This window comes from Patella vulgata, chromosome 5 (genome assembly GCF_932274485.2).
Source record: "Patella vulgata chromosome 5, xgPatVulg1.2, whole genome shotgun sequence".
Lineage (NCBI taxonomy): Eukaryota > Metazoa > Mollusca > Gastropoda > Patellidae > Patella > Patella vulgata.
The window spans coordinates 60056250-60072295 of NC_065883.2; the positions used below are offsets into that span (position 1 = coordinate 60056250).

General features: G+C 36.0%; 1 long non-coding RNA gene across 1 annotated transcript; it reads right to left on the reverse strand.

The window, feature by feature from the left end:
• Positions 1-10778: 10778 nt before the first annotated feature.
• On the reverse strand, positions 10779-12294 carry LOC126821509 (uncharacterized). Its single transcript, XR_007680422.1, has 2 exons — positions 12157-12294; positions 10779-11109 (listed from the first exon to the last, which is right to left on the reverse strand). It is a non-coding gene; the product is annotated as an uncharacterized LOC126821509 (long non-coding RNA).
• Between the last annotated feature and the right edge of the window lie 3752 nt (positions 12295-16046).

Below are 16046 nucleotides of genomic sequence, written 5' to 3' on the forward strand. Positions count from 1 at the left end.
TTTTTATCCAGATATAATACTCTCAAACACTTTTATTTATTTTTCTAATACTTCAAATAATGTTCTAGAATTTTATTTTCAGAAATTTTTTTTTTAATATTTTTAACTAATTAACCATAAAGTAATGGGAATATAATGGTAATTGTAATTAATTGTTTTCATTGTAATGGGTAGTGGTAATAAATTACACTGCTAAAAATAAGAAAGTTATTGTAATGATTATATTTAAAAATTAATGGTAATGTATGTAATAATCCAAGCCCTAATCAGAGACTTTTAAAGTACGCTTGTTTATATAAAATTTCCATAGCGTATGTATAGTAAATAATAATTTATACTACCAATATGATAACATACAGCAAATGCGTTGACTTGAAAAGTCTAAATATAGACGTATTGACGTAAGCAAGTAAAAAAAACTGGATATAAAAAGAATTTAGTAAGTAGTACGCCCGCTTTTCCTTATTGTTTTCCTTGAAACCGGTTTGGTGGCTTTCCTAATACACATCTAAAAAGGGGGGCTTCACCCTCCGATTTGAAATATTTTTACCAATTCAAATATACGAGGAGGATTTCTATAAATTTTAACTGTAACTTATAAACGTATAACTATCATATCACGGCAAAATTCACAATTTCTTTTCATTTCTCAACATGTATACATTTTGAAATAATGTTTTCGATATCTTTTTACTTTTAACATGATACAATGAAATGTGATACAATAAAATCTTATCTTATCTTATCTTATTTTATATCAAGGAAACGTTTCGATGGAAATTTCATCAACTTTCACAATTCGGGAAATGATGCTGTGAAGTGCCCAATTCAGAGAAAAATGGGATACTCAGACTTTTTAACTTGTTTATAGATGGCGTGCGAGTTATAAATATTTGATTGACCTCCATGTTTCGAGCAAACTGTAAAATCAAGAAGCAGCATTCTTGTACGCCGAGCGAAGCAGGGTATTTTTAAAAATTAATATCTTTGTCCCTATCTGGGAAAAGGTCATTTGCTATTCTTTAATTAACACATTTTTATTCATATCTTAATGAAAGGAAAAGTTACCCGAGTTGAGTTTTAGAAAGGCCAACGCAGCCTTGTTATAAACTATCACGATTCGCGCTACGATTGAAATCGTGGTTTAAATCGTGTGGTTCTCCTGGTGATCCTATCAAGTCTGATCATTTTTTGAGGTCAGTCGTAGCAATCGTTTTGATCGTATCGAAACATATCCGAACGTATCTGGACTCAGATACATGCCAAGAAAGTTAAAATTCTTGTAAACCAAGGAGGGCATCAAGAATCTAAGCGAAATGGTTGCTTCCTGTATAAGTTATAAAATGACATCTCATAACAATTCCAAATTAATGCTAAAGATTACTCCTTGATTGGAATTTTGTTTAAACCTATGTATATAGCCTTAAGCCCCAAATAGAACAGATAGAGAAAGTATCTATACAACCCTGATTAAGTGTGTAATTTTTTCAGTCATTAAATAATGGAATGTTGCGTCATTATTTGTTGTCGGCCAAGGTTATGTATACCTTGAATGAAATCCATATTTAAGCATGACGTCTTAAAGTAGACAGTAATAGTCATAACTTCTAAAAATAATTTCATATAGTTTGGAGATGATAATAGGATTATTCAAATCATTTAATCACTCTAAATTATTTACTTACGCTCTAGTGAAAAGAGTACTACGTTTTAATTCAAATATTTTTCTTGTTTCAGTCTGTATAATAATGGGAGCCGCGGTGGATCAACGCGTAAGACGCTGGCTCGCTAAAATGGAGGTCCCGTATTCGATCCCTGCGTCGGCCGAGAAAGCTCATCGGGATTTTCCAGCGGGATTCCCCGTTGTCAATGGTGCTGGACGTGGGACTAAAACCGAGGCCCCGTGTACAGATTGGCGTGCACGTAAAAGAGCCCTTGACAGTTGGAATTCAGTGTAAGAGTAGGCCATAGCGCCGCTGTCCGTCTTCATTATCCTAGTCCGAGCTGAAATGTAGGACGTTAAATCCCATTTCATTTCTTCATTAGTCCTGTCGGAACAGAACAGCAGAACATTAACACCCCATTCCATTTTTTAACCTAAACCGATTATTACTTGAAAAATAAACCCCATGGGTGTAATTCATTTGAAGTGGAAAATCTACTACAAATAATAGAGGATTACAATCGCTTCTTGGATGATGATATTGCAGAAGTAGAAAATGTTCTGATTTGTATCACTATCGTTTGTGGGCCGGTTTGAATATCATTTATTGAATGGAATTGAATAACATTGTGCCTTTGGTTTCTCTAATCAGTGAATTAAGATAAAACCACGAGCCATCTGAAGCATCTATGTCATTAATAATAAAGTCATAAAACTTTGGTTTACTCTTAATTCTTAATCCCATTGCATTTTGATGGCATAAAATGTTCTGTTTCCAGAGAGATGCTCCAAGGAATAAGACGATTGTCCTACCATGAACAAATGAAAAGGTTAGAGAGTCAAACCGCAAAACTGATATACACTCAACATAATGGATTACTTTGCCTGTGCATAACCCTCAACTCTCATTTGATAAATATTCAATTGAAATATCAACTCGAGAATGACTAATAGTATTTGCACTAAATGACATATAAATCTATCTATTAATAGTGCATTTACCTCAACAATGTCTGTAATAGATATATAGGACAAACACAGACTTACATTAATTTGATATCAAAGGAGTAAACGGGTGAGCTATTGAACTGGGCGTGTATAAATGGAGGGGCTGTTGATGACGGCCAATCAAAATACTTTTTTTAAAGTTAAATACGGGTTATTTGGTAAAACATAAAGGTTCATAAAGATATTTTCAATATACATTACTTGAAATAGTATATTATATCAGTATAATCAGTACTGCACAGATGACCACATATACGTCTAGCATGAATAAAAGAGTTTACAGAACCAGATATATCATTTTCTATGTTAAGGCTGTATGCGACCTCAAGTATTATCTAGATGCGGAACAAAGAATTTTTCATAAAATTATACGAATTGTCTTTTACCGATAATTATACTTCTAAATAAGTTCCGGGAAACAGACTTTTCTGTTAACAAAGAATTACCATTCAGCAAAGAAATAATGGATCCCATAAAACGCCTGGATACAGGCAGGATACCAACCTTCCATCAAATGCTCAAGGTTTAACCGAAAAATAAATTGCGCAAAGCAGAATTTTCATTGACTTTAATTCAATAAACATAAATTTCATTGACTTTAATTCAACAATTGGTCATAAGAATTAACTTTAAAGTCAACAAAGGGTCATAAGCCAATAAACATAATTTTCATTGACTTTATGTCAACACGTGACCATAATTCAGGAGAATCCCACAAACGTAAACGCCATCTGTCTCTCTCCTGTATACAGCCGTGTTCTAAATTTCAGGGCCGTTCTTATTATAATAGTTCAAAGCTAGATAATGAAAATGAATATATTGAAAATTCCATTGAACTTACTTTATTCTGAGCGACATTAGCAGTGTTTAAAGATGTAGCGTATTTGTTTATTATCGTAGCAACGGTACTTAACAATCGAGACTAGATAAGTCTAGATTATTCATTTGTTAATTTTGTTAGTTTCAATCCATTTAAATCTCAGCCATCTGGATAGTTGATTATACTTGTCATGTGAATCAATAATCGTTTATATTATAACATTTGAAGCCAAAATAAGACCTGCAATAGGCAGATTTGGCTCTTACATAATACATAATTTAAAAAAAAATATCCGGAAATCCAAAATGACAGACGGCTGGAAGGGATTAATGATTGGAATTCTTGTGATTATCTCGTGGTCCAGGTTTTTTTCTCCAAAAATTAGTATAAATAATAATGGAGGATCCAGCAAGTCACAGGAGTCGGAGCAATCAGATCAGCGATATTATGGGGCTACGGCCCAACAGAAACCAAGAATGTTACCCATGCTACAATATAAGTATTGAATAGCCATGGATTTGCGAATATGCCTTATCAATTGAATTAAATTATACTTTAGTATATTTATAGCATAGTGTTATCTTGTCTAAACTGTGTACAACTATACACTTTATCATTTTACTGTTCTTTTATATTGACACGTCGGGGCAGTGTTTATTTTTGTTATGAAAGGTAAACTCTATCTCTGTAAGTAAATACTTTAATCAAAAGCCAAAGAAAGCCTCTTTATATAATAGCAAACGGTGCAGTTAGGTTTGGTGGTCGAGAAATCATAGGGCCTGGTATCTATGCAAAACATTGATCCGATCATGATGAGGAGTAGAGCCGCGTTCCAAGCGCGTATCATTTACATGGCCCTGCGCGCAAGAATTACCAAAACACAACAACACCGTCTTTGTTTCGAATAACATATGGTCGAGTGGCGTAACACGTGCGCTTTAGATCGTAAGGTCTGTCAGTGAGTCAAGTGGGTGGGGTTTCGATCCCAAGCTTGTTTCTCCAGGTCCTCTGGTTTCCCCTACTACTAAAGCGAATTATTGAAAGAAAATTGTACAATATGTTCGTCCCAAATTGACCTAGTTTGTGTCTAGTGAACATTAAACCCATTTTCCTCTCTCCAATTAAGTTTTATATATAAAAACGAGAGTACAATGCAAAAATTGGAAAAAAAAACCCAAACAAAAACGATAACACTAGAGGTCAACAATTTTCAAGCATACTTGGTCTATGGGGACCATGAAGGGATAGAAGTCACGCGATGCAGTAAGAAAAAAAATTAAATGACAACTTCCGGTATAACTGGAAATTGTTGTTTTTGGTCAAATTTGCCATAGTTCGGCCTATTTTTTTTTTTACCCAAATTTCAAAACGCTCCTACTCGAAATGTTGTGACCTAAAATTTTGATATTGGTCAGGTATGATGGGTTAAGTGGTCGACTTAAAATCCTACAGTCGTTTGGGAATGAATGAATCGTGTGGAGTTTTCTGTGGGTTATCTTAAAGTGGTAATTTTTCAGGTTGAAAACTGTGTCATCGTAAAATGTATGTAGCGACTTAATTGCGGCTCTGACCTAGAATTTCTTGGTGTAGTTATGAAGGGCATTCGTCAAAGTATATGTCAGAAGGAAAAAAACTGACCGGCACTAAACCCACTAGTGTACTACAATATTGAAAACTATGTCATCCTAAAATATATGTAGCGACTTCTTGGTGGCTCCGACCTAGAATTTCTTGGTGCGGTTATAAAGGACATTCGTCCAAGTATATGCCAGAAGAAAAAAAAACTGACCGGCACTAAACCCACTAGTGTGCTACAATATTCTGAAAATGTGTATTATAAAATCAGTATATTTCATGCGATTTTTTTTTACTGATTACCGACGACTATCTTTAAGAGTTCAAATGACCATCGATTATCAACATTAGTACTATATTTTGTTTTTTGAGCGTTCCTCGTGTCAAATGTGTTATTTTGGTTAAAAATCATAAAGTTTTTGTGACAAAATCAGACGTTCACGATCATCGTAGGTAAAGTCCGTAACTGGCGTATAATGTTGCAGAATCAGATTATTCTCATTTGCATTCTGTACTTAGTAGCATGGAAGTGTATAAAAGTATGGCATGGCATGACAAGGTTTTATATCAGCACAATCTAACCAATGACCAACGATTATTTTCAAATGACCATATATCATCACCACCATTACTATTATACGTTTCGTTATTTGAATATGCCTGTCAAATAGGGTATTTTGGTAAAAAATCATAACGTTTTCGTGACAAAATCGGACTTTTACGCTCGCTGGATAGCCGTGGGAAGGTCATAATCGTGCATAATTTTGTAGTGATCAGACTGCGTTTATTAAGATCTGTATTTAGGAGCAGATCATCGTATAGGTTTATGGGCTGCCACGACTATCATAAACTTGATATATCTATTTTCGTACATGTAAGAAGAACCACAAGAAAAAAATATTTGTAAGTGTTCATGGAGAGTCCTTGTTTGGGAGATCGTCAAGCTTTCCATATTAAAATCCCTGAAGGGGAAGATGACATTGCTCACAGCAGGATGTATGGCATTCCAGACAATCCAGGATAATTCTAACTGTAATGCTGTTTTTATATATATATATATATATATATATATATAGAGGATATTTGTTGTTTTAGAGTGAATAACATATTTTATTTCATCGAGAAGCAAGAAAACTTATATTTATATTTTACAATCATTTTAGGTAAATACAACTAGCCAGTGGAATAACACTTTTATTTCACTGATAAAACGCGGTATTCCACTACTGATCATAAAATAAATATATATATGTCATCTTCTCCTTCGGGAGATTTCAATATGGAATGCATGTAGTCTCCTGATTTTCAATAACTCTCCATTAAAACTTCCAAATGTTTCTATACACTGATCGGTGTCTAAATACCGATGGCAATATGTGTGGTCTGATTTCTAAAATATTTTTGACCAAAATAACCTATTTGGCACGTTCAAGTAACCAACGATGGAAGAAAATCTGATAATCAGCGGTCATTTAAAATAGTTGACAGCGAAGAGACGCACCTGTCGAACAATGGCTACATATGCAATTCTAACATTTCATCCATTGATAATTTAAAAGATATAATGGTAATCAATTTGGCATGTGTAGCCATGCTGGTCATGTGAATAGGGTTCAATGCCATGGGATCATCTACAATCCTCCGGTCCTTGAAACCTGTTACACGAGCAAACATAGGTACATCCCTCAGATGTAACAGTTTGTGATAGGTTAGCTGATATTCTTCACTCGCGGATCGGTTGTCTGGTTCTCCCCGGAACATTTCCCGCCACGAGAACGTACTGCAGATGCTGTTGCGAACCTCCCACAGCTTTTGACAACGTAGTGATCTTTTACCCGAGAGCTGAAATATGTTTCACTTCATTACTATATCATATTCATATAAGAGGTATTCTGTGTAAATTTCATTGAACATTCGTTAAACTTGTCCCTTGGTTAAGTCAAAAGTGGTCTAACACATGCGCTTCTCTCTCTGATCTGTTGTCTGGTTGGATGGCTGAATGGTTAGCATGTGCGCGCTGCATCATATCGTCTATCATTGAGTCAACTGGCATGGTTTCGATTCATCGGGTGTACGTGACAAGTAGTAGGGTCGCCTGCAGGTCTAACCTCGTGGGTTTTCTCCGGGTCCTCCCACGCCTATAGACGCGCAAGCGAATTATTGAAATAAAATTGAACCATATGTTAGTCCCGAAATGACCTAGTTTGTGTCGAATGGACATTAAACTCCATTTCTCTCTGAGTTTTGCGCCAGCGTCCAATTTAGACCCGATTAAAGGGAAACAACCGAGGAAATGTATTGGATGCAGACCACCAATTTTTCTCTCACAGTGTATATAACCAATTCTGGTCTTTGGGAGGTTGTCTGCGATATCATCAAAGGTGGAATCAGACGTTTAGCCTCAAGGAACGATCGAATGGGGAGTTTTGAAATTTCCACATAACCGAGTTTAACCTCCAAAGGATTGGGTTTAGGTTGCACTAACACTAAGCCAGAATTTCTGTAATATGAATTTTCTGTATGGAAACAGACACCATTATTGCATTAACTTAATTTATTGCATTAACCACATCAATCATAGTCAAGTGGAGTTAAAACCTACTTAGTAGACAGCAAAACACAATTACCTATTACGGCTTACCACTTGTCCTTGAATTAATTTAGAGTGTGAGGAAACATGCCTAATTAAAATCAGAGTTGTACGTAAAATCTAAAAATATCTCACAATGACAATTTAGTGGTTCAAATACATGTATAATGTAGTATAAACCAACAAAATATTAAATTGGAATGAAATAGACTGGATGAACCCAGCCTTTTTCAAAAGGGGTGGGGGAGTGGGCTTCATTGCGAGTTAGGCAAGCAGATGTTGATTGGACCAGGGGAAGGACTCAGTGGGTGTCCAGGGAGCAATTATACTTGGGCGTTCTAAGAATTTGATTAATTAAAACAGAGTATTAAAAAAAAAAGAGCACAGTTCTAATATATTTATTAAAAATTATGAAACTGGGTTTATATACAAATGATTGAAATATAAAAATATGATAAAATTATTTTCAGTAATAAAAATATACATATAAATTGCCTAAATTTTATATGTATTTTATGAGAATACATCTACAAAATCAATGTAACTAATTTCTGGAGTTAACATATACATGTACATTGTACTATAAGATATGTATGATTACTATATGAATATGGAATATTATATTAACTGGAATGATTATAAAGTTTTTTTATATACATTAAATACCATAAAATTCACTTCTTAATATTTTCAAATATGGATCATCTAAGTTAAATGATGCTTTTTTCCGTCTCAAAATCACACAATTCATATTTTTTAAAAATTCCCGGTGTATAGAATGATACTGATCTGCTTACTGTTGTGAAAGCTAAAAGAATAGGTACCTGCTACATGTATGGTACTATACATATAATTAGAGATTCCTGAATATAAAAGCTATGTGATGCAACTTTGCAAAAAGACAATTATTCAAAAGATACCATGTGAATTTATAATACAAATTTGTGAAAATAAAATTTGAACATTCACCTTAAATTTGTTGAACATTAGACTTGAATATTTTTTGAATATGTATTTAAGGCAAGATTAATAAACAATATGTATTGGAAATGCAGATTAAAAATCAACATAGAAGGCGTTAACAATCCCAATCAATGTTAAAACAATTTTATTTAACAAATATCATAATGTATATGAATTATACAAGTTCTATACCTTATGACCATTTCATCATTGTCATTTCTTTGATTAATAAAAGAGATAAACATTTGTTTTGTCAGAGGAGTACATTAATTAAACATCTCATAATGATGTATAGCCATGGCGATGATCCATAACAACAAGATAATTGATGTAAAAATACCACCACATGCAGCACCTTTTGCATAGGATCCATACTGTGACGCTTTCTTGTAATTACATTTGGTGAAGTAAATCTTCGATTGTTCTATAAAAGAGAATAGGAATTTAAACATAAATTGTTTGTAACTAGAGATATATTGAATCCAGGGAAAATACAATATATACTATAGTAAGTGCAGGTGGACTGCACCACACACAAACAATTGCACAAGACAAACCTATTACCTGAAATCAGCAAAAACTGTATAAATGACTAGATTCTGTATCGAACAAAATAAAATTATTGTATTAGATTTGATGTGTTGATTTATTTCTGTCAACACCAATTTTGTGCTCAGAGGCAGTTTAAGCAAAAAATATAAAATTCAAAATAAGTATATAACCCGACATTAGCTTAGTATCTCATTATATACAAATTTAGTTGGAAATAAAAGAAGCCAATAGTGAGGTTAAATTATAGTGTCCCAAAGTCTCGACTTGGTCTTGGCATTCCCCAAATGGACAACCTATGTCAAGATTGAACATTGTCTGCGATATCACCTCGGTGGAAGCGGACGTAAAACACAACTAACAAGTAGTAGTCTGTCCCAAAACGTGTTGACACATTTTAATAGTCCCCTGCTTTTTTTGGAAAGGTGGGGACAATAAAACATCAGATTAACCAAGTAAGTACTTCAATTGACCTAATACTCAGCTCAAAGGTTTTGTTTGGTAAGATTCACACAGGTCTGTGTGAAATATCCGAATTTGGCAACCAGGAAGCTATTCAGATTCTAATTAATGTTTTGTGTGTGTTCTGGAATGCTATCTTTTAAATGTTGAAAAAATTCTTTGATTTCATGGAACCGGTCACATTCCATTCATCAGCTGAGCTCATGGACATACAAAGACAAAGGGATTAATGATTTTCTGGTCGGAAAAAATATAAAGAATCAAGGATTACTAAATGTCAGCATACAATCATCTGATTCGACCTTGTACTATTATAATGACTTATTAACACCTGTCTTAAAGGGTAAGGTCATGTTTCACACCTGTTGGTGGGTTAATAAAGCATTCTGTAAATTTGGACCTTGTTTCAATCAGTGAGCATGAAGTAAGCCAAAGTTTAGACTTTAATAATAATAATAATATGTACATTTATATGGCCCTAGTACTCCATGCACAGAGGCATGCTCACAGCGCATACAGTTAATTAATTCGATTAATCATGATAACATTTCTCAAAAAGATGGGTTTTAAGTCTTGATTTAAAACAAGAGAGAGTTGGAGATGATTTAATGATTTCTGGTAGATTGTTCCACTCTTTAGGTGCAATAACTTCGAATGATCTGTATCCGAATTATTTTAGCTTCCACCTTGGGCAACACAACTGAAGAAGTCTGTTTGATCGGCGGTTACATGAGGGAACATGTATTTGCATAAGATCGGATAAGTATTTTGGAGCTAAGCCATTTACACACTGATAAGTCAAGGACAGGATTTTTGAAGATAATTCTTTCATTTATTGGCATCCAATGGAGGGATTTCAGAACAGGAGTTATATGAGAGTATTTTGATGATCTGGTAACAATTCGAGCTGTGGTATTTTGTACAAGTTGAAGTTTTTTAATATTTGCAATAGATGTTTCTGCTAACAAGCTGTTACAGTAGTCAATCCTTGAGAAAACCAGAGAACACACAAGTGTGGCAGCTGCTTCCTGGCTAATCAAGTGTCTTATATGGCTAATGTTTCTGAGCTGAAAATAGCATTTTCGACAAATTTCGCGAATGATACGATACTTAATACTTTTTGAAGTAAATTGAATTTGTTGGCTCACCTGCAAAAAGAAGAGCAAAAAGACCAAAAACTGGGTTAAAGAAAAGGGAGCAAAAAGCTAATCCCCAGTTATCTGGTGGTCTTCTATCTAATAACGGCTGATTAGTAACAATGGGTAAGATGTATGACATGTTGGTGTGCGTCGTATATGATGTGTAATTAGAGTATAAACTCTTTCGACTGGCCGACATGTATGATCTAGTATCAATACTCTGCTGGGATGGATAGGCCTTCATCTGGAAATCCATTCCAGATACAGGTTGTTCCGATACACTACTAGCCCTGGATTCGGCATAGTAGTGTGCTGGTCCGTAACCTGCTGACATTTTGACCTAAAAAAAAAAAAATATATGTATGTTAAACAAGATTAACAAATGTCTAAAATAGGGGCTGAAAATACATTCCATATTTACTACTTCTATAATCGACAGGCTTTCTGGAATTCTTAATTTTATTGAAATAGGACATAATATAATGAGCAAAATTTCTCAACATGCCTTTGGGAAGCCTTTTACACATATTAACATGTTTTGCTGGACTGTTTTTATTTGTAAATGAGTTTTATTGTTTTTCAGTAATGGAATTGAATAAGCTAGGACATGCATATGCCCTTTGTGTTCAGGAATTCTTACTTTAAGAATGATGTATAGGCTAGGAATGATGTACATGTGAGAAAGAGAGAGAAATTGGGGTTTAACGTCCACTCGACACCAATTAACTAGGTCATTTCGGGACTAACACATGGTTAAATTTTATTTCAATAATTAGCTTGCGCATAGGGGTCTTTAGCAGTGGGAGGAGGTGACCCTAATCCTTGTCATGTACAACCGGGGAATTGAAACCACGCCAGTTGACTCAATGACAGACCTTATGATATAGCGCGCACGTGCTAACCATTCAGCCTCCAACCCCCCTGATGTACATGTACAGCAAACTTCAAGTTAGATTTTAGGAAGTGAAGATTCATGTTTTTGTATAAGGTGGAAATCAATTTAGAAACAACATTATTGCTTAGATAGTCCCAAGCGATGTACATGTATGATGTTTTTATCACAATCTGTTTGCAGTAAAGAATATTGTATGGAAGATACATACAAAAAAAAGAAAACATCTTTAAATTAGAAAATGGTTTGTGCCTGAAGCCTACACCGTCAGCAATTAGCTAATGTAGTCGACATATTGATGCAACTAACAATACACAAGACATTCAAACAATAATGCCATTTATTCAGTAATTTGTAAATAACCCATCCAAAATGGCGATATTTGTTGTGACTAATGCAGTTAGAATTTCAAACTCCAATATCCTTAATGACATAACGCATTTGGATAAAAATCTTGAAGGATATTTAATTAATATATCAATAAAAATAACCTACTTGTTTTATGTATTATAACCACTATATGATCATAATATTACATTAAAATTCTTCAAATTTCAAGTATCTCCAAAATAACGGATGTACCTTCACAGGTAAATTAGTTCTGCGCATGCTCGTGTCAGGTAAAGCGACAGGTGACAAGACTGGTAATTCTAGACAAATATTCTTGAGTCACGATTAAACCACCCGTTTGAGGTCAACAATAACACTCAATATAGGCTAATCCTATATGCAGCTTCTTAACTGAATTCTAAATCTGAAACTTAAATATCGACTTTTAATATTTCAATAACGTTTCGCTATTTTTTTTTATAAAGAAAAAAGTACAGAGAATTTATTTTTATGCTAAAAGACAACAAAATGGAACTTGATTATTTATTAAAAAGAGTCACATGCTATGTGCAAACTTTTATGTTTATCAACATTATGATTCTGTAATAATGTCAGGACTAAAGTAAAATTGTGTAAGTATAGGAACTTGGTCAAAGCGGGTAGCGATTCAAACTGGTTGTGAGTTGTTTGATTTACGGCAGGCCCTGAAAATCGGTTGGACTCGGTAGCCCACCTTACTTTTGTTAGTTACTTTTAAAGAGATCCGGAATGAAACATCGCGGAACGTTGAATATAGGTATGATTCGGTCTTTCATGACGGAAATGCTTCACACCAAATTGTAAAAACGTGTTTAAAACTGTAAACTCATATGGATGGCCGAATGGTTAGCACGTGCGTGCTGTATCATACGGCTTGTCATTGAGTCAACTTATGTTTGTTTCGAATCCCCGGTTGCAGAGGGGGGATTACGGGCTCGAAACTTCCAGCGTCATTTTGGCGAATATAATGACATACTACGTTTTAGTTTCACTGATGTAATAATAGTCAGATGTACACGATTTGGCCCCCCCCCCCCCAAAAAAAAAAAAAAAATAAAAATCAAGCAAGCTAACAAATAATAAAACAAAATTGTGACCATCAGACGCCAACATATCAAAAATATTTGTCATCACTATTCGTTTATTAATCAACTAGCAGGATACCCGGCTTCGCTCGGGGGTCATAACTCCGAAATCGAAAGTGGTAGAATAACGCCACCTGGCCTATGTTACTCCCCGGTCAGAGCTACCCCTATACCCCAAATTCCAGACTCGGGGCAGAACTAATGTAGCCGCCAACCCCGAACAGACCGGCTTCGCTCGCGGGTCATAACCCCGAAACCGGAAGTGGTAGACTAACGCCACCTGGCCTATGTTACTCCCCGGTCCGAGCTACCCCTATACCCCAAATTTCAGACTCGGGGCAGACCAAGTGTAGCCGCCAACCCCGAACAGACAGACTTCGCTCGGGGGTCATAACTCCGAAACCGGAAGTGGTAGACTAACGCCACCTAGCCTATGCTACTCCCCGGTCCGAGCTACCCCTATACCCCAAATTTCAGACTCGGGGCAGACCTAGTGTAGCCGCCAACCCCGAACAGACCGGCTTCGCTCGGGGGTCATAACTCCGAAACCGGAAGTGGTAGACTAACGCCACCTGGCCTATGTTAATCCCCGGTCCAAGCTACCCCTATACCCCAAATTTCAGACTTGGGGCAGACCTAGTGTAGCCGCCAACCCCGAACAGACCGGCTTCGCTCGGGGGTCATAACTCCGAAACCGGAAGTGGTAGACTAACGCCACCTGGCCTATGTTACTCCCCGGTCCGAGCTACCCCTATACCCCAAATTTCAGACTCGGGGCAGACCTAGTGTAGCCGCCAACCCCGAACAGACAGACAGACAGACAGACAGACAAACGACAGTCACAAATATATATATAGATACCCCAAATCACGTTGAACTGGATTCCAGGGGAACTTCTTGTGCACACTTGAAAGCTCATAGTTTTTAATTCACCATTTTGACTTAAAAAGTAAACAGACAGAATCTGATTCTAATCTTACCCACGCCACTAGGTACCCACACGGAGACAAGTTACCGGTTTTCTTCTACTTTACGATTTTTATACAGCCACATTTTCATGTGGACGTATTATGCCGTCGCCCCCGTCCGTCCGCCCGTTCGTCCACAATTTGTTTGTGGGCACTCTACAGGTAACAATTTTTATCCGATTTGACGAAACTTGAAATATGGGTCTATCCCCTAAAGATCTCGGTTCCTTTCGATATTGGCATGTATCGGACCATAACTTCATGGATGATGGTCCCTGATTATTCGAAAAATCACGTTTTTAGCTTGTGCACACAGAGGTCACAATTTTGACTAAACTTGAAATGCATGTTTATAACCCAAAGATCTTGGTTCCTTTCGATATTCGCGCATATAGGTTTGTAACTGTCTGAAATATGGCCCCAGACTACCTAAAATCGCGTTATTAGCTTGTGGTCCCTCTAGAGGTCACAAATATTATCCGATTTAAAAAAAAAACGTTTGGCTATATCAAATCGGATCAAAATTGCCGGACAAAATGGCCGCCCCTCGTATGCAAATAGTGTAAAATATGGTATATCAAGGTTGTGGACCTCTAGATGTCACAATTTTGATTCGATTTTGATGAAACTTGAAAAACATGTTTATAACCCAAAGATCTTGGTTCCTGTCGATATTCGCTCATGTCGGACGGTAACTTTTAGAGGTACAAATTACTATCCGATTTAAAAAAAAAACAAACAAAAAAGAAACAACGTTTGAATATATCGCCGATATACCATAAAGTCGGTTGAGTTCAGATCTTGGTTCATTTCGATATTCGCGCATATCGGATCGTAATTTCCTGAATTGTGGCCCTTGACTGTACGAAAAATCGCGTTCTTAGCTTGTGGTCCCACTAGAGTTTACAATTTTTATCTAATTTAAAACAAAACCTCTGAATATCACAGTTACACCCCAATGGCGGCTGAGTTTGAATTTCGTGAAAATCGGACCAAAACTGCCAGACAAAATGGCCACCCCTTGCACGCAAATAGTGTAAATATGTAGTATGTCAAGGTAGTGGACCATCTGGAGGCCACAATTTTGATCCGATTTTGATGAAATTTTAAATTTATCTTTATATCACAAAGATCTTGCATTGGATTACGGCTCCCGATTGTTCGAAAAATCGCATTTTTAGCTTGTGGTCCCACTAGAAGTCATAATTTGTATTCAATTACCCCCCCCCCCCTAAAAAAAAAACCATTATCACCGGTACACATCAATGAAGGTTGAGTTCGAATTTCGTAAAATCTGACCAAAACTGCCGGAAAAAAAATGGCCGGTCCTTGTACGCAAATAATGTAAAAATACGTAATACCAAGGTTGTGGACTCTCTATAAGACACAATTCTTATCCGAATTTTATGAAACTTGAAGTTTATGCTTATATCTAAAATATCTCAGTACCTGTAGATATTCGCGTATTTCAGACCATAATTTCCTGGATTATGGCCCTGATTTTACGAAAACTCACTCCTCGTTTTTTAGCTTGTGGGCGTATTTTGCCTGGTTTGTATTAGATTATACCAAGAATTTTTTTTAAAGCATTACCCGGCATACCTCCGGGCCCATCTAGGATCCAGGCCCCTGGACAAGTGTCCAAGCTGCCCCCCCCCCGTCTCTCACGGGCCCTGAATTTCTTAGATGAGTGTCGGCGGTGTTCATACTGTATTGTGTAATATTCTATTCTGCTTATCTCTGATAAATCATTCGAAATACTGTAGATCGTTATAAACATAACCCCTGTTCTATTTATTGACGTACATATGCACTACATTTACTTCAAAAATCAGCATACTCTCTTTTATTCTTAAAAGTGCAACCAACCAAAAGAGCTACACCCTAGTATACACCCTAAGACGTAAAACTAGGGTGTTTTGGATAAACTGCACCCTTACGAGTGCTTACTGCACTCAAGACA